The following is a 20,959-nucleotide window of genomic DNA, read 5'->3' on the forward strand; positions in this document are numbered from 1 at the left end:
CTAACAAACCCCATCCAAAGTACCGGATGCTTTAGTACTTCGAAATTTATATCATATCCGAAGGGTGTCCCACAATGATGGGGATATTCTTATATATGCATCTTGTTAATGTCGGTTACCAGGTGTTCACCATATGAATGATTTTTATCTCTATGAATGGGATGTATATTGAAATATGAAATCTTGTGGTCTATTGTTACGATTTGATATATATAGGTTAAACCTATAACTCACCAACATTTTTGTTGACGTTTTAAGCATGTTTATTCTCAGGTGATTATTAAGAGCTTCCGCTGTCGCATACTTAAATAAGGACAAGATTTGGAGTCCATGCTTGTATGATATTGTGTAAAAACTGCATTCAATAAACTTATTTCGTTATAACATATTTGTATTATAAACCATTATGTAATAGTCGTGTATAAACAGGATATTTTAGATTATCATTATTTTATAATCTACGTAAAGCTTTTTAAACCTTTATTGATAAAATAAAGGTTATGGTTTATTTTAAAATGAATGCAGTCTTTGAAAAAACGTCTCATATAGAGGTCAAAACCTCGCAACGAAATCAATTAATATGGAACGTTTTTTAATCAATAAGAACGGGACATTTCAGTTGGTATCCGAGCGTTGGTCTTAGAGAACCAGAATTTTGCATTAGTGTGTCTTATCGAGTTTGTTAGGATGCATTAGTAAGTCTGGACTTCGACCGTGTTTACTTGAAAAAAAAAAGATTGCTTAACAAATTTTATTGGAAACTATATATTTTTAACATGTGAATATTATGTGATATATTAATCTCTTAACGTGTTTGATATTATGTGATAGATGTCTACCTCTAGAACTAGTCCCATTGACTCACCTAATAATATTGAAGAGTCAAATGTAAATTGGAATGATTCGTGGACTGATTCACAAGTTCCCGAAGAGGAACCGGAAGAAGAGTCGGAACCGGAAGAAGAATCGGAACCGGAAAAAGAATCGGAACCGGAAGAAGAACCAGTGGGGGAAATAATAAAACGGTTAAGTAGAAGAAAATCCTCAACCAACCGACCAAAGTTAATTATGGTCAACGGTGTTTCCGCCAAGGAAGCAAAATATTGGGAGGATTACCAATTCTCCGATGAATCGGATCTCGACGAGGATTCCGATGATGTTATAGAAATTACCCCAACTGAATTTAAAAAGGCAAAAGAGAACAATAAGGAAAAGGGCATAAAAATAGAGAAATCTGATTCTAACCCCGATGAACTTTATATGTATCGTCAGCACCCGTATTTCTTAAGTTAATAATAACCCGGGAACCTCTAAACCATCAGGTTTTTCTAGACCAATGTGGAAAACGACGGCTCGTATTAGGGGAACATCATATATCCCTAAAAACTTAGCAAAAAGAACCAAGTTCGAAAAAGAAGAAACGAGTGAGTCGGAATAAGATAGTTGTATTTGTGCGGTGTAATATATGTAATATAGTGTGCTTATGCGTTACGATATATGTAAAAATTGCTTGTATTAATAAATATCTTTTATGAATCTAACTCTTGTCTATTTTATAGTATAAAAACACAAAATGGATAGACAACCCAATATTTTAGAAGACTTACCCGGAGACATGATTGATGAAATCTTGTCTAGAGTCGGTTAGAATTCCTCGGCACAACTATTTATGGAAAAATCAGTTTGTAAGACATTCGAAGAACGTTCCAAGAATGCCTTGGTTTATAAAAGGCTTTCGTTTGAAAGATGGGGGATATCACATTGGGAAACCCATAAGTTACGATGTGTTTACTTTGACGCATATATTGCGGGGAACCCAAATGCTATTTTACGCAACGGGTTAAGAAATTATTTTGACTCAATGTATCCGAATATAGGACTTCATGATTTAGAAAAAGCGGCTAACATGCAACATAAAGAAGCATGTTATGCTTATGGGTTAGTAATGTTCGCTTCTCACCAAAGTGAGAAAAAGAACATCGGGCTACAACTATTAAACAAAACGTTCCCACAAGTGACGGAGTTGGTAATTGGGGTAAGAAATGAGGTTTTTAGGTTATTACGAGACTGTTGGTCATTAAGTAACCTTCGCCCTTTTGACGACATTACAACACGTTGTCATACTATCGGTCACAACGGTTACGTTCCGCAAGACCAAGGATGGGAAGTGGTATTAGTAAAACCAGAATGCATGACTTGTTTCTGGACGTATGAATTACGTGTCTTTGTTGCCTTTGTTGAACGCCTTATTTATTAACTAGAATTATCTTCGCAACTACTTTGTATCAAAGTTTTATGTGCTATATTTCATGCTATATGTAAAATAGCGGTATTGTAAGTTTGCAAATTATTGTATAAAAGTTTGAATATGATATATATATATATATATATTTTTTTTTTGTGATTAGTTTTTCATATAGAATTGTAGTAGTTGAAATGGTATGTTAGCTACTAAGTATGAACTTAACGGGTAGGTACTACCCGAATTAAAGAGTATAAAACGCTAATATGAAGAAAGAGCTTTTATAAATAAGTTCATATTACGCTACGAAATACTATTGACTACTCTTGATATTCTATATGATTAACTCGTTTCATTTGACTATTTTGAAGGAAATGGCACCGACTACTCGACACACCTTGAATATGAGTGAAGAGGAATTTCGTGCCTTTCTTGCTTCAAACATAGCCGCAGTACAGGCTGCGCTACATACCAACAATAATCTTGGATCTAGCAGTACAGGAAATCGTGTAGGATGCACCTACAAAGAATTCACTGCCTGCAAACCTTTGGAATTTGATGGAACTGAAGGACCGATCGGATTGAAACGGTGGACCGAGAAGGTCGAATCGGTGTTTGCCATAAGTAAGTGTACTGAAGAGGACAAAGTGAAGTACGCTACGCATACCTTTACAGGTTCTGCATTAACATGGTGGAATACCTATCTAGAGCAAGTGGGACAAGATGATGCTTACGCACTACCGTGGTCAGCATTCAAGCACTTGATGAACGAGAAGTACCGTCCCAGAACTCAGGTCAATAAGCTCAAGACAGAACTTAGAGGGTTACGAACCCAAGGATTTGATATTACCACGTACGAAAGACGATTCACAAAATTGTGCTTATTGTGTCCGGGAGCGTTCGAAGATGAGGAAGAGAAGATCGACGCGTTTGTGAAAGGATTACCGGAAAGAATCCAAGAAGATATAAGTTCACACGAGCCCGCCTCCATACAACAGGCATGTAGAATGGCTCACAAACTAGTGAACCAGATTGAAGAAAGAATTAAAGAACAGACTGACTGCTGAAGAGGCCAATGTGAAGCAAGTCAAAAGAAAGTGGGACGAAAATGGTGATAAGAATCACCAATACAACAACAGTAATTACAACAATAATCGAAACAACTATCTCAACAATCGCAACATCAATCGCAACTACAACAAACGGCCCAACAACAACAACAACAACAACTACAACAATCATCCCAACAATCATAATAACCGCAACAACAACAACAACAACAACAACAATCAGAAGCAGCTATGCCAAAGGTGTGAAAAGTATCACTCGGAGTTCTGCACCAAATTTTGCAACAAGTGTAAAAGAAATGGTCATAGCGCGGCGAAGTGTGAGGTCTACAGACCAGGGGTTAACAGAACGAAAGGAACAAATGGTGTCGGAACGAGTAATGGCAGAGCAAGTAGTGTCGGAGCAAGTTATGCCAATGTAGTTTGTTATAAATGTGGAAAACCGGGCCACATTATTAGAAATTGCCCGAACCAGGAGAACACGAATGGACAAGTCCGCGGAAGAGTTTTCAATATTAATGCGGTAGAGGCACAGGAAGACCCGAAGCTTGTTACGGGTACGTTTCTTATTGACAATAAATCTGCTTACGTTTTATTTGATTCGGGTGCGGATAGAAGCTATATGAGTAGAGATTTTTGTGCTAAATTAAGTTGCCCATTGACGCCTTTGGATAGTAAATTTTTACTCGAATTAGCAAATGGTAAATTAATTTCAGCAGATAATATATGTCGGAATCGAGAAATTAAACTGGTTAGTGAAACATTTAAGATTGACTTGATACCAGTAGAGTTAGGAAGTTTTGATGTGATAATCGGTATGGACTGGTTGAAAGAAGTGAAAGCAGAGATCGTTTGTTATAAAAATGCAATTCGCATTATACGAGAAAAAGGAAAACCCTTAATGGTGTACGGAGAAAAGGGCAACACGATGCTACATCTTATTAGTAATTTGAAGGCACAAAAACTAATAAGAAAAGGTTGCTATGCTGTTCTAGCACACGTCGAGAAAGTACAAACTGAAGAAAAGAGCATCAATGATGTTCCCGTCGCAAAAGAATTTCCCGGTGTATTTTCGAAAGAATTACCAGATTACCCCCACATGGATCCGTTGAATTTCAAATAGATCTTGTACCAGGAGCTGCACCAATAGCTCGTGCTCCTTACAGACTCGCACCCAGTGAGATGAAAGAACTGCAAAGTCAATTACAAGAACTTTTAGAACGTGGTTTCATTCGACCAAGCACATCACCGTGGGGAGCTCCTGTTTTGTTTGTCAAGAAGAAAGATGGTACATTCAGGTTGTGTATCGACTACCGAGAGTTGAACAAACTTACCATCAAGAACCGCTACCCACTACCGAGAATCGACGACTTATTTGATCAACTACAAGGCTCGTCTGTTTATTCAAAGATTGACTTACGTTCCGGGTATCATCAAATGCGGGTGAAAGAAGATGATATTCCAAAGACTGCTTTTAGGACGCGTTATGGTCATTACGAGTTTATGGTTATGCCGTTTGGATTGACTAACGCACCAGCTGTGTTCATGGACCTTATGAACCGAGTGTGTGGACCATACCTTAACAAGTTTGTCATTGTTTTCATTGATGACATACTTATTTACTCAAAGAATGACCAAGAACACGGTGAACATTTGAGAAAGGTGTTAGAAGTATTGAGGAAGGAAGAATTGTACGCTAAGTTTTCAAAGTGTGCATTTTGGTTGGAAGAAGTTCAATTCCTCGGTCACATAGTGAATAAAGAAGGTATTAATGTGGATCCGGCAAAGATAGAAACTGTTGAAAAGTGGGAAACTCCGAAAACTCCAAAACACATACGCCAGTTTTTAGGACTAGCTGGTTACTACAGAAGGTTCATCCAAGACTTTTCCAGAATAGCAAAACCCTTGACTGCATTAACGCATAAAGGGAAGAAATTTGAATGGAAGGATGAACAAGAGAAAGCGTTCCAGTTATTGAAGAAAAAGCTAACTACGGCACTTATATTGTCATTGCCTGAAGGGAATGATGATTTTTTGATTTATTGTGACGCATCAAAGCAAGGTCTCGGTTGTGTATTAATGCAACGAACAAAGGTGATTGCTTATGCGTCTAGACAATTGAAGATTCACGAACAAAATTATACGACGCATTGGAATTAGGCGCGGTTGTTTTTGCATTAAAGACTTGGAGGCACTACTTATATGGGGTCAAAAGTATTATATATACCGACCACAAAAGTCTTCAACACATATTTAATCAGAAACAACTGAATATGAGACAGCGTAGGTGGATTGAATTGTTGAATGATTACGACTTTGAGATTCATTACCACCCGGGGAAGGCAAATGTGGTAGCCGACGCCTTGAGCAGGAAGGACAGAGAACCCATTCGAGTAAAATCTATGAATATAATGATTCACAATAACCTTACTACTCAAATAAAGGAGGCGCAACAAGGAGTTTTAAAAGAGGGAAATTTAAAGGATGAAATACCCAAAGGATCGGAGAAGCATCTTAATATTCGGAAAGACGGAACCCGGTATAGGGCTGAAAGGATTTGGGTACCAAAATTTAGAGATATGAGAGAAATGGTACTTAGAGAAGCTCATAAAACCAGATACTCAATACATCCTGGAACGGGGAAGATGTACAAGGATCTCAAGAATGTTTGACGTGTTCTAAGGTAGGAGAATGTTTGACGTGTTCTAAGGTCAAAGCTGAGCATCAGAAACCATCAGGTCTACTTCAACAACCCGAAATCCCGGAATGGAAATGGGAAAACATTACCATGGATTTCATCACTAAATTGCCAAGGACTGCAAGTGGTTTTGATACTATTTGGGTAATAGTTAATCGTCTCACCAAATCAGCACACTTCCTACCAATAAGAGAAGATGACAAGATGGAGAAGTTAGCACGACTGTATTTGAAGGAAGTCGTCTCCAGACATGGAATACCAATCTCTATTATCTCTAATAGGGATGGCAGATTTATTTCAAGATTCTGGCAGACATTACAGCAAGCATTAGGAACTCGTCTAGACATGAGTACTGCCTATCATCCACAAACTGATGGGCAGAGCAAAAGGACGATACAAACGCTTGAAGACATGCTACGAGCATGTGTTATTGATTTCGGAAACAGTTGGGATCGACATCTACCGTTAGCAGAATTTTCCTACAACAACAGCTACCATTCAAGCATTGAGATGGCGCCGTTTGAAGCACTTTATGGTAGAAAGTGCAGGTCTTCGATTTGTTGGAGTGAAGTGGGGGATAGACAGATTACGGATCCGGAGATAATACAAGAAACTACCGAGAAGATCATCCAAATTCAACAACGGTTGAAAACCGCCCAAAGTCGACAAAAGAGCTACGCTGACATTAAAAGAAAAGATATAGAATTTGAAATTGGAGAGATGGTCATGCTTAAAGTTGCACCTTGGAAAGGCGTTGTTCGATTTGGTAAACGAGGGAAATTAAATCCAAGGTATATTGGACCATTCAAGATTATTGATCGTGTCGGACCAGTAGCTTACCGACTTGAGTTACCTCAACAACTCGTGGTTGTACATAACACTTTCCACGTCTCGAATTTGAAGAAATGTTTTGCTAAAGAAGATATCACTATTCCGTTAGATGAAATCCAAATCAATGAAAAACTTCAATTTATCGAAGAACCCGTCGAAATAATGGATCGTGAGGTTAAAAGACTTAAGCAAAACAAGATACCAATTGTTAAGGTTCGATGGAATGCTCGTAGAGGACCCGAGTTCACCTGGGAACAAGAAGATCAGATAAAGAAGAAATACCCGCACTTATTTCCAGAAGATACGTCAACACCTCCAACTGTTTAAAATTTCGGGACGAAATTTATTTAACGGGTAGGTACTGTAGTGACCCGAACTTTTCCATGTTTATATATATTAAATGAAATTGTTATTTACATGATTAAGTGTTTCCAACATGTTAAACAATCAAACTTGTTAAGACTTGATTAATTGAAATAGGTTTCATATAGACAACTGACCACCCAAGTTGACCGGTGATTCACGAACGTTAAAACTTGTAAAAACTATATGATGACATATATATGGTTATATATATAGTTAACATGATATTATTATAAGTAAACATATCATTAAGTATATTAACAATGAACTACATATGTAAAAACAAGACTACTAACTTAATGATTTTGAAACGAGACATATATGTAACGATTATCATTGTAACGACATTTAATGTATATATATCATATTAAGAGATATTCGTACATCATAATATCATGATAATATAATAATTTAAAATCTCTTTTGATATTATAAACATTGGGTTAACAACATTTAACAAGATCGTTAACCTAAAGGTTTCAAAACAACACTTACATGTAACGACTAACGATGACTTAACGACTCAGTTAAAATGTATATACATGTAGTGTTTTAATATGTATTCATACACTTTTGAAAGACTTCAAGACACTTATCAAAATACTTCTACTTAACAAAAATGCTTACAATTACATCCTCGTTCAGTTTCATCAACAATTCTACTCGTATGCACCCGTATTCGTACTCGTACAATACACAGCTTTTAGATGTATGTACTATTGGTATATACACTCCAATGATCAGCTCTTAGCAGCCCATGTGAGTCACCTAACACATGTGGGAACCATCATTTGGCAACTAGCATGAAATATCTCATAAAATTACAAAAATATGAGTAATCATTCATGACTTATTTACATGAAAACAAAATTACATATCCTTTATATCTAATCCATACACCAACGACCAAAAACACCTACAAACACTTTCATTCTTCAATTTTCTTCATCTAATTGATCTCTCTCAAGTTCTATCTTCAATTTCTAAGTGTTCTTCATAAATTCCAAAAGTTCTAGTTTCATAAAATCAAGAATACTTCCAAGATTGCAAGTTTACTTCCAAGTTTTCTAAATCCATTCCAAGTAATCATCCAAGATCAAGAAACCTTTGTTACTTAAAGTAGGTTATATTTCTAATACAAGGTAATAATCATATTCAAACTTTAATTCAATTTCTATAACTATAACAATCTTATTTCGAGTGGAAATCTTACTTGAAATTGTTTTCGTGTCATGATTCTGCTTCAAGAACTTTCAAGCCATCCAAGGATCCTTTGAAGCTAGATCCATTTTTCTCATTTCCAGTAGGTTTATCCAAGGAACTTGAGGTAGTAATGATGTTCATAACATCATTCGATTCATACATAAAAAGCTGTCTTATTCAACGTTATAAACTTGTAATCACTAGAACATAGTTTAGTTAATTCTAAACTTGTTCGCAAATAAAGTTAATCCTTCTAACTAGACTTTTAAAATAAACTAAACACATATTCTATATCTATATGATATGCTAACTTAATGATTTAAAACCCAGAAACACGATAAACACCATAAAACTGGATATACGCCGTCGTAGTAAAACCGGGGGCTGTTTTGGTTGGGATAATTAAAAGCTAAGAAGAACTTTGATTTAAAAGCTATACTTATGGAAAAATGATTTTTCTTATGAACATGAAACTATATCCAAAAATCATGGTTAAACTCAAAGTGAAAGTATGTTTTTCAAAATGGTCATCAAGATGTCGTTCTTTCGACGGAAATGACTACCTCTTTCAAAAATGACTTGTAACTTGTATTTCCGACTATAAACTTATACTTTTTATGTTTAGATTCATAAAGTTAAGTTCAATACGAAACCGTGGCCACTGGAATCACTCAAAACGGATTAGAAACGAAGAAATGGCGAGTAAAACAAGATTGATAAAAACTACTCATTTTACCTACGTGAAAGTTAGTAATAAATCTATTCCAACCATAACCTAATCAACTTATATTGTATATTATGTAATCTTGAGATACCATAGACACGTATACAATGTTTCGACCTATCATGTCGACCCATCTATATATATATTGCGGAACATCCATAGACACTCTATATGTGAATGTTGGAGTTAGCTATACAGGGTTGAGGTTGGTTCCAAAATATATATATAGTTTGAGTTATGATCAATACTGAGATACGTATACACTGGGTCGTGGATTGATTCAAGATAATATTTATCGATTTATTTCTGTACATCTAACTGTGGACAACTAGTTGTAGGTTACTAACGAGGACAGCTGACTTAATAAACTTAAAACATCAAAATGTATTAAAAGTTTTGTAAATATATTTTGAACATACTTTGATATATATGTATATATTGTTATAGGTTTGTGAATCAACCAGTGGCCAAGTCTTACTTCCCGACGAAGTAAAAATCTGTGAAAGTGAGTTATAGTCCCACTTTTAAAATCTAATATTTTTGGGATGAGAATACATGCAGGTTTTATAAATGATTTACAAAATAGACACAAGTACGTGAAACTACATTCTATGGTTGAATTATCGAAATCGAATATGCCCCTTTTTATTAAGTCTGGTAATCTAAGAATTAGGGTACAGACACCCTAATTGACGCGAATCCTAAAGATAGATCTATTGGGCCTAACAAACCCCATCCAAAGTACCGGATGCTTTAGTACTTCGAAATTTATATCATATCCGAAGGGTGTCCCGGAATGATGGGGATATTCTTATATATGCATCTTGTTAATGTCGGTTACCAGGTGTTCACCATATGAATGATTTTTATCTCTATGAATGGGATGTATATTGAAATATGAAATCTTGTGGTTTATTGTTACGATTTGATATATATAGGTTAAACCTATAACTCACCAACATTTTTGTTGACGTTTTAAGCATGTTTATTCTCAGGTGATTATTAAGAGCTTCTGCTGTCGCATACTTAAATAAGGACAAGATTTGGAGTCCATGCTTGTATGATATTGTGTAAAAACTGCATTCAAGAAACTTATTTCGTTGTAACATATTTGTATTATAAACCATTATGTAATAGTCGTGTGTAAACATGATATTTTAGATTATCATTATTTGATAATCTACGTAAAGCTTTTTAAACCTTTATTGATGAAATAAAGGTTATGGTTTGTTTTAAAATGAATGCAGCCTTTGAAAAAACGTCTTATATAGAGGTCAAAACCTCGCAACGAAATCGATTAATATGGAACGTTTTTAATCAATAAGAACGGGACATTTCACTGAAGCCCATGAAAGGCTAAGTTTATATGAAGGAAAACCTAACTCAGTTGACTGGAGATCCCAAGATCCGAGTTCAATAGGATAACCTACTTGTATGAACTGGCGACGGTCACTGTGGGGGAGTTAATTACTAAAGTAGCAACCCCTACACTTTTAAAGGGAGTTTACTAATTAAGAGTAGACTTCCTAGTCCATTCCTAAAAGTGACAAGTAAGAGGATAAGCCTGTGGCTTTTAATGATTCAATTGAAATAACCATGTGTGGTTAATCGATAGCCATTCGGTGGTGAATCACCTATGTGAGAGAGAAGTGGGGTCGCTTCGAAGGGTATTGTTGGGGCACAATACTTGATAAGCTCTCGCAGAACCAGGCTAATGTTCATGACCATAACGAACATAACTATGAGGACTTGAAGTTGTCAGGGAGAGTCTTGTGTGAAGCGTATTGTCGCCTACACTAACGGCAGACGAGTTCAAAGACATCGCCGTCTACTCAGAGCCAGTAGACTAAGTGCGTTTTCACAAGCGAAAGTTCAAAGGGTAACACCTACTTATCGTATGCAAGATTCAACCGCTAAAACTTAATCGGAATATGGTTGTTTCTGAGATCGATCTCCATTCATGTGGGGGATTGTTGGAAAACTTGATAAAAACATGTGTTTTCATCAAACTTTGGACACAAATAATTATATGTTCGAGTGACATATAATAGTAACTATTTAATGAGTTTTGTAGTCCTTGGCGAGGGCTTTAAAATGAGTTAAAGAGTGTCCAAAACGGATTAAATGTGAATGAGATATCGAATCTCAAAGTTGCTAGTTTGGTCAAATCTAGAAGTTTTAGTATTTTGTTCCACATCGGTTGTGGGAACAAACCTAAGGCTATAGTTTCCACTATAAATAAAGGCTTTAGGATTTGAAGAAAAATACACTAAAAATTGTATAGGTATTCTTATACAATATGAGTTTTCCTCTTAGCCACAACAAGGTCTCCCCGTTCCGGTTACCTTTCAGGCAAGTGTTCAAGTCCGGCAGTACGCTGCTTCGGACCGGTGTACCCTGAGAACAGACGTCGAATCTGTTTAAGGGAATTGTGTCAAACACAAGCCCGGTTCAACCATTCAATTCGGTTAGATCGTCAAATCGGTTAGATCGTTCTATCTTTTTCCGTTCTTATTTTGGTTATGTATTATACATGTTTATAATCTGATTATTTTGTTTGAGTAATTTGTTAGGGTTTTAATTACTCGTTTCAGTTTCGTATACAATTTTCCTACAACCCACTCATTTTGTCACTTTTTACTAAAAAAGAAATACTCCGTATAGAAGGAGCAAGGACATGGTCCTCGGGGCCCAAATATACCAAAATGACAAGTATAAACTGAACCATCAAGCCTAAATTTTTTATACACAAGTCAAGGTAAACAAGTTTTGAGCAAGCCAAGTCTGTAAACAACCATACAAACGTGATGTTTTCAGTGGCGAGTTTATATATAGACGCGTGGGGTCTTGTGACACCGCTAGTTACGAAATTTTTTCACAAACGATCATTAAAAATTTTACAGGACACCACTAAATTTAATTGTAGGACTCCATATATTTTCTAAGTTTAGAATTTTATAACATGAGCCACTAAAAAATACTTGTCCACTTATTATTTTATAATATGAGCCGCTAATAAACACGGAGTATATGAATATATAAAGAAAAAATGAACCTTTTTGTTTTTTTCTTCTCATACACGGTAACACAAACACACCCTTTACGCTTTTGTTCAACACGACAAGACTAAATTACGCTTTTGTTCTTCAATTTTTGACAATATTATAAGATAACACTTACTAAAAGGTCCATGTAAACTCCGAAATCACTCATTTCAATAACTAGAGGTCGGAGGTAAAAGTCGTAAGTTTATTCCATTATAGTTTGATGATTATAAATATTTGTTGGAGATCAATTTATGAATGATTATATAATTTTATATATTGAAAAATGTGTTAGATGATATTAGCAATGATTCAATTGTGGATAAAGTTTTTTGTATGAAACCGATTAAACAAAAGTAAAAGTTGCATTACTTTTTATTAGATTGGATATACGATATTTTTGTATTAATGATATGCTTTTATTTGATGGTGTTTGTAATGACTTGATTTGACTCGACCCGACCCATTCAATTTTTTGTTTAATTAAGTTAGAAGGGAAAAAAAAATTTAGGACCCCATTGAATAACAATCCTAGATTCGCCACTGGATGTGTTTCTTAAGATTTTCCTAGATACTATACATATCGATCATACACTACATTATTCAACAACATGTTATGTCGAAGGTATGATAACAAAGGCTTACATAAACATCAGGAAGCAGACGTATCACACGTATCACAGGCTTCCATTAGTCGGTAATCGAGTTCAAGTTCCTCTGTAAAAGTAAACCCGTGTTAAAAGTAGGTATTTCAATTACATTATAGCAATATACTCTTAGGATTTTATCACTCTTACCTGAAATTAATACACTGTTCCAATGTTTCTCTTTGTTCTCGTATGCGGCAGCTAAAATATATATGGAAGTTCCATATATATTTTAGCTGCCGCATACGAGAACAAAGAGAAACATTGGAACAGTGTATTAATTTCAGGTAAGAGTGATAAAATCCTAAGAGTATATTGCCATAATGGAACGTACCATCATATCACGCATCAAAGCTCTCGGGAAATATTGCTATGTATAGGCCTCATATTCACATAAGGGGATTGATTTATTTTTGAATAACATTTCAACAATGGAACCGCTTCTGGTGTATACTCATCAACACCTTTGTTCTCGTATACCTTTTTATATGGGCCAAGAACCAAGAGAATGACAGCAAACAATATCGACAACCCCTGTCATCCAAAAAATTGAAATTAGTACATATTAAGATACTTAATTTAATAAGATCTCTATCTTTATGTTATATTGAATAAGAAAGAATAATATACCTCAATGGATATAATACACAAGCCGACCCATTTGCAAAAGTCAATGTTCTCTTTGATAAAATCCCTCAACTCATGGAAATTTCCACTCTGGTCTTGTGGGAAGTCCTAAGATAATTGAAACCAATCATAAATACGTAATGAAGCGATTTGGTTAAAAAAACGGATGAGGAACATGTGATGAGCAAACATGACAGTTAACAAGATTGTAACATACCTTTTCCCAATTGAGATTCAAAAATACATCCATTGTGATTGCACCTTCTAGCATCAGGAGACAAAAGATAAAAATGAGGTGCTACATTTATGTAAGGATAACAAAAATTCCATAGTGTTGTAAGATTCGTTAAGAGTTACGATATATCTATGGAATCATATATCACAAGTAAAATCACTAAATGAAGCTAAGGAGAAAAAAAAAGTAGTAAGATGGATTATCAGAGGATACACAATACAAGCAACAACTATTTGCAGTCTCTGCAGCAATATGACCCCAACAAGTTATTGCACACAAAATTGCACCAAATCCAAAAATAGTATACATGAACCTGCATTGTTCAAAAAACACAAAAAAAAAAAAAAAAAAGAAGGTATCCAGTTGAAGATAACTAACGCATAATAGATAGGAATAAGATAAGTGATTAAGAATACCGAGATTTTATTTTTGAAATAGTAATAATACATTTAAATGTTGCAAAAATAGAAATGTTGAAATTTGTTTTACAAAAAATAGTAAAACCGGAGTTTGGAACTCCGGTTTGTCACTTTTTACCCGAAACCGGAGTTTGGAACTCCGGTTTGCATACCGATGGTTTGTTTTCAATGATGATAATTGCATAAATCTGAGGAGAGAGAATGCAAACAGGAGTTCCAAACTCCGGTTTCAGGTAAAAAGTGACAAACCGGATTTCCAAACTCCGGTTTTACTATTTTTGTAAAACATATTTCAACATTTCTATTTTTGTAACAGTTAAATATATTATTACTATTTCATAAAAAAAATCTACCGAGATTTTTTTAATCCGAATACCGAAAAGTCATATACACAATGTACCAAAATGAAGTTGGATACACCCTTAATTTTGGGTTTTGATAAATACATCTACATTATTTATAAATACTCATAAGTTAATAAGTAATAGATATTTAATAATTACAGGTTATAGTTATATACATACCAAATTGATGGAAATTTACATTTACATATTAACTAATAGACAACAGTTGTGAATAATAACCAGGGTCATTTTTGACTTTTCACTTCTTTTTTTTTAAATTTTTACTGAATTTCATTTTACCAACGCCCCCAACACTTTTTTGAAAAATTCAACTCGACCCCCCAAACAGGGGTGTAAAGTGTCAAATAATCATTTTCATAAAAAATCTTAAATAAACTCCACCCAAATATTCAACAGGTCATATCTTCTCGCTCGCAACGAGTTAAATTTTTCCGAAACCATCGTTAAACTCGAAATAATTTTAGGAACACAATGTCACTATCTATACGCAAAACGGATGCTTTTTAAAAAAACGCTAAATATTTGGGGTACTTTTCATACACGTTGATTTTGCGTTAAATTTTTAAAAGTCGACAATTTCATAGCGAAACGCGGAGATGCACATATATTGTTAATTTAAAATAACGTTTAAATCTCTCACGGGTTATACCTTTTAGTTCGACTCGAGTTGCGCTTCAACGACAGCATCGTTAGTCACAAAATAATTTTACTAAACGCAATAAAATACATTAAAAACCGAACCCCCGGCGCGAAGCGAGGGTTCGATAACTAGTATAGTCTATTAAACGGAACTTTAAGTTATTAACAACAAATTGACAGTAGTATTTATGATACCCACTTAGGTAATTAGTTTTAATTCTCTATAGTGCTTAACGGCACTTCACCGGAAAATTCAATTTTCTGCATATCTCCTTCATCTACCTACCAACATGTTTTTAATTCTCTATAGTGCTTAACGGCACTTCGCCGGAAAATTCAATTTTCTGCATATCTCCTTCATCTATTCCGATCAAATAGTCATGAATTTCAATCGTCCTTTCCAACCTTCGTACCCAAACTCTATTCCGATTAAAACCCCATTTCATCAGCAATTTCCCAGCAATTTCTCAAGGTTCAATTCCAGGAAACAAACCAATCAAAAATACTTCTCAAAAAAATCCACTATTTTTGTTGGAGGAATCACAAATGCAACGAGCTTGGCTACTATAAATTACGCCTTTAGAGAGTTTGGCCCAATTAAGGGATTTGCCTGGAAAAAGGGAAGATCCTTAGTATTCGAACATGGAGTCAGCTTCTAAGGCTATAGGTATGATGAACAAAGTACGGTTCTATGGCAGATTCTTAACAGGGGGTTATGCTAAGTCTGATTTGATCGAAGGAGATTCTAAGAATACAATGGCTTCTTTAATTTCCGGTAAGAATCAATCAATCATCACACTTACTGTTGAACAGGACATTACAAAAAGGATGATAAATGCAGCTTTGGTCGTTGATAAGGTCCCAATTCGAGCCGAAAAGCTTTTCAACTGGTTAAAGTCACGAGAAATATCCATCAATTCCGTTTCATCTTGGGGAAGTTATGGATACATTGTTGAATGTAAAGACGAAGACAGTTTTAAAAGAATGAATTCGGGCCCAACATTAAGTCAATTGGAATTTTTGAAGGTTCAACCCATGAAGCAACGAGTTCTCAAATTCTCAAGATTCACACGTCTTGAAGTTAAAGGGTGCCCTGTCGAATGTTCTTCTATAGATTCATTGAACCTAATTGTAGGAGAAATTGGTGGAGAAGTGATTCATGTACATTCAAAATTGTCTCAATTGAAAAACGCAGAGTCTCTAATAGTGATGGCCGAAATTTATGATCCTGCTCCAATTCAACAATATGTACATGCTAAGGTTCCTTCAAACACTATGTGTAAAATTTGGGTTAACGAAATCAAAGTGCTCGATGAAATTGAAGATATTACTGATGAAGCTATTGAAGAACATAATTGTTTTGTTCAAGGGTTATCAGATTCTTCGAAGGAAAAAGAAATCAACGGAAACGAGGCAGGATTCAATGGTTCATACTTGCCGGATAATGTTGTAGCTCTGGTAACTTTTCCAGTAGACGATGAAAATTGTGGTACAGTATTCCAGGTTGCTGAGGGTCCGGAAAGTGATGTTTGCAAAGGTTCAGTAGATCAGCCAAAGACTCCTATTGTTGGCAGAGTTGCAGAAACAGTGTCTAAAAGGAGTGCTATGGGTACAAGAGAATTGTTTCAAACTCCTCTCTCTTCCAAAGAGGGTAAGGAAACATGTGCTGACAAATGCCTTTCACCAAGTGAGAGTGACAAAGCTTTAGCAAACAAGAACACCACCCCCTCTGTAAGTCTAAAAATTATATCCCTCAATTTCCTGATTTAGACAATGTTGGAAATATTGATTCTGAAAATGGACTTGAGAATTTACCCCATAATGCTAAGGTTGACTTAGGTGTTTCAAATTTCCCACCCCTACCCACTAGTACTCGTGTTCCTGCCCCAACTTTAAAAGAGTGCACCATTAGTACCCATTCTGTCCAAAACTTATCAATCAACACACGTGCCTGTAATCATAAAACAACCTCATGTAGTGACAAATCTTGTAAGAAATCTTGTGGAGAAATTAGAAAAAGGGGTGCTAGTATTAAGATTGCCAAAGATACTAGTTCACAAGTGATTAATAATAAAACAGGAACTTCAAGTAAATTTCCAAAGGGGTCAAATTCTTGTGTTAAATCCTCTATCTTTGATACCGTTAGTGAGATTAAAAACAATAAAGATAAAAGGGATGAAATTTTTTTGGCACAAGTGTATGAAGGGGATGTTTTAGGAAAACAAAAAGTCAATAACGGGTCGTTCAAAGAAGAAGAAGAGCTTTTAAAGTTTGGAAGTGTTATGGACAAATTGGCGGCTGAAGAGTTGCCGAAACGTCTGTCGAAAGCATGAGGAAAGCTTTAAAAAAAAAAAGAAACTACTGGTGTATCATAAAAAAAATAGCATCATGGAGTACCCGCGACCTAGGCAACATATATAAAGGTCGTATGGAGGGTGTTTTGGTCAATCATTTTCAAGTGCAATTCAAGAAACGATGGTTAATAATAATTACACAACCAAATTTGAATTCCATTTGGAAAAATCAAATGTTTATTCATGTTTAAGTTTGTTCACATGGGAGGTCCGGGCCATATTGTTAAAGTTCAAAGTGTCTTCGGTTTGGATATATATCCTTAATCTTCACTCGGACGATTCACTTGTTAATGTTGTCGAACCTAATTGTTGGAATTGGAAGCTTCGAAACGGGGCTCGAATCTCGTTTCCCTCGTTTATTCAATATTTGCTATGCACAATTAGACAATGTCGACTTTTTAATTGGCCTGCTCATGGTGCCAAAGGTCAGAGGGGTTGGTTTCTTCATTTATTTGGGCCTTTTAGTTACAATGACCTCATCAAAGCTAATGTATTACTTATGCTCCTTGATCCTTTGCGACTTTATGATGGTTGTGGTCGAAATTAAGTGGGTTCCTTCAACTACGGGTTCCTTTAATGTTAACGAAGCTATGCGATTGTTAGGTATAGCGGACAATTCGTTGAATATGGTTTGGAAAATATTGTAAGGAATATCCGGGTTCCATCCAAAATTTCTATCTTTCATTAACTCGCTTTTGACGTTTCATTGGGCCGGCATCTATTTCGGCTATATGGTTAGCAAGAAAACTTCATTCTCAACGGAAACGACACTTGTTGGATGTCTGTCGTTCGACATATTAAGCTCAAAGTGTTGTGGGCTTTGTTTTTCAAGTTTTGATAGTCTCTTCAATTTTGTTTGGGCTTATAGCTCCGGTATTTTATGTCGATCGGCTTAATTTTCAATATCTTTATGTACAAGCTGTTCGAGTTTTTTTTGTAATTGTTGCCTTCATCATTTTGATGAAGGTGTTTTATTATAATGGTTCCATCTTTGCCGGGAAAAAAAAAGTAATTAGTTTTAGTTTGTTAGCAATCACTTTAGATATTATCGTATTAGAATTATCTCAAATTATTAAAACTGAAAAGAATAATACATACATAGTCATAATAGATACAGTATATACATACAATTTAGAGAAATATATAAAAGAATATAAAACGTATGATACCACAAAGAAGAAGCAGAGTGATAGGAGTAGTCATTAAGTTGGTGTTGCCAAACTGTAATCATCCAAACAGCGTAAAATATTGTTGCGATTCCACACATAGCTATTCACGAATTAACCATTTTCAGTAACAATTGCATGCAATTCCTCACTATTGTCGTCATTTTCTATGATGAAATTTATTACTTATTCAAATAAAACAAACGTAAATTGATTTTGTATGTTTATGATCTAGCAATGGGAAAACACTAAATTAAGATAACAGGTTAGGATTTAGGCTTATGTAAAGAGCTGCGGAAGGAGGAAGGGGTGTACGACATCAAGGAGTGACAAATTGACAATAGCTATGTGCAGTAACAAATTTCAGAGTTTATTATATTAGTGTATTATACTCTTTTTTTTCAAAAATAAAGTTAACTCGTATAGATAAACTTTTTCTAAAAAAACGTTAAATCAAAAGATACAAAGCGATAACTTAGAGCTCGAACGTTTAAATTTAAAACGATAAAAACTTAACTATTTATCACCGAGCCTGGCTCGGTGATAAATATAAAGTAAAATGCTTTAGTTTAAATGCATATAGGTAGCTGTCAATTCTCTACATCATTTTCACTTCACATTAGGCAGTACGGAGTATAAATTAATTTTATACAGAGTACGTAGTATTATTATTTTCTATTTTTTCTTAGCTGATCTTTTATTTTATACTTCACTTCAATTATGATTATAACTATAATTTTGTTTTATTTGTTCAACTAAAATACTCCCTCCGTCCCACCAGAAGTGTCCACTTTGACTTTCAGTAGTCTTTCTACATCAACTTTGACTTTAAATATTTTTGTTTGTGTTATATAATACATCATCAAACTTATACCAATAAAAACACATTTAAAACTCAATCTATTCATATAATTTTCATCAAATATTATATAGCACAAATTAAAATATTTAGAGTCAAAGTTGATTAAGAAAGACTGGAAAAAGTCAAAGTGGACACTTTTGGTGGGACGGAGGGAGTACTTTTTAAACCATATGAATATATAAACCTCATGAAACAATTAATTAACTTCAATCAAATTTGAAAATCAAATATCACCAGACAAAAAGTTACTCTTAAGTAAATAAATACGGGATACATAATAATAATTTGGTAAAAAGTTATTCCGCATATTATTATTATTATTATTATTATTATTATTATTATTATTATTATTATTATTATTAATAAAAACTTGATATTTATAGTATCAACTAGTTTTCGAACCCTCGCTTCGCGACGGGGTTCGCTTTTTAATGTATTTAGTGATGGAATTCAACATATCAACGAGTTCATAATGTTAACTTGATCATAAAACCCATTCATGTAAAGTTATAACAAGCGGAAGCATGATTATTTAGAAAACGAGTTAATATGTTAAACCATTTAGATGAATTCCATGTAGTAATCAAGTCATGAAATAAAACTTACATATAATAATAAGGAAGTGAAGATTATTACCTCCTCAAGTTAATTGAGGGTGATATTGAAGAACAAGAAGATGAAAAAACCTCAAGCAATTGTGTACTAACACCACCCTTAAACTTGTTAGGAATTAAGACCCTTAATCACCTTTGAACAAGCTCAAAACCCTTTACACTTATACCCAATTTTCTGGACAGCAGCAAGTTGAGAAGATGAATAGAATGCAAGCCTCAAAAGCATGAAACCTCAAGAGATTATACCCCAAACTTTATACCAACACCTAGTACTTTGTTAGGATTAATTTACACTTGAAATCTTGCTTGCAAAAAAAAGAAAAATGACTTGTTTTTGCCCCTTAAAGGCCACGGCCTGAAGGCTGCTGCAGTAGTCAGTTTTTCTTGCAAGAAAACTTGATATGTTTGCATGTACTTAGTAGCTTTTGGTCAAGGAACATGTTAATAGATAATTGGGAAAGTTTGGGCAACTCAAGAAGGAATCTCAACATGTGTCTTTAACTTCCAATGCCACTACCAAAGTCATGTTATAATATACATTTAAAAAACTGAATATATATAAAATCAGTTTTTACAAAACATGATTTTATAAAACATATTTTATAAACTTGTATATTATTTGTTATGTATATTTTATAAAACTAATTTTATAAAATGTAACATAACTTAATAAATTATTTAACCTATAAATAATTAAATACTTGTTATATAAGTTATTCCATAACTTGTATAAACATATCAAGTAATATAATTTAAGAAACCTTTTCCTTAAAATTTAAGTGTCGCATATTTAATCAATGATCCAATCGTTAAGATCAAATACGATTAAGGTGTCGGTAAGTTTGTTATTGGGTATGAC

General features: G+C 34.5%; 1 pseudogene; it reads right to left on the bottom strand.

Moving 5' to 3' along the window:
- Positions 1-13,167: 13,167 nt before the first annotated feature.
- On the bottom strand, positions 13,168-18,788 carry LOC139849496 (tetraspanin-19-like; annotated as a pseudogene).
- Between the last annotated feature and the right edge of the window lie 2,171 nt (positions 18,789-20,959).

This window comes from Rutidosis leptorrhynchoides, chromosome 5, assembly GCF_046630445.1.
Source record: "Rutidosis leptorrhynchoides isolate AG116_Rl617_1_P2 chromosome 5, CSIRO_AGI_Rlap_v1, whole genome shotgun sequence".
Classification (NCBI taxonomy): domain Eukaryota; kingdom Viridiplantae; phylum Streptophyta; class Magnoliopsida; order Asterales; family Asteraceae; genus Rutidosis; species Rutidosis leptorrhynchoides.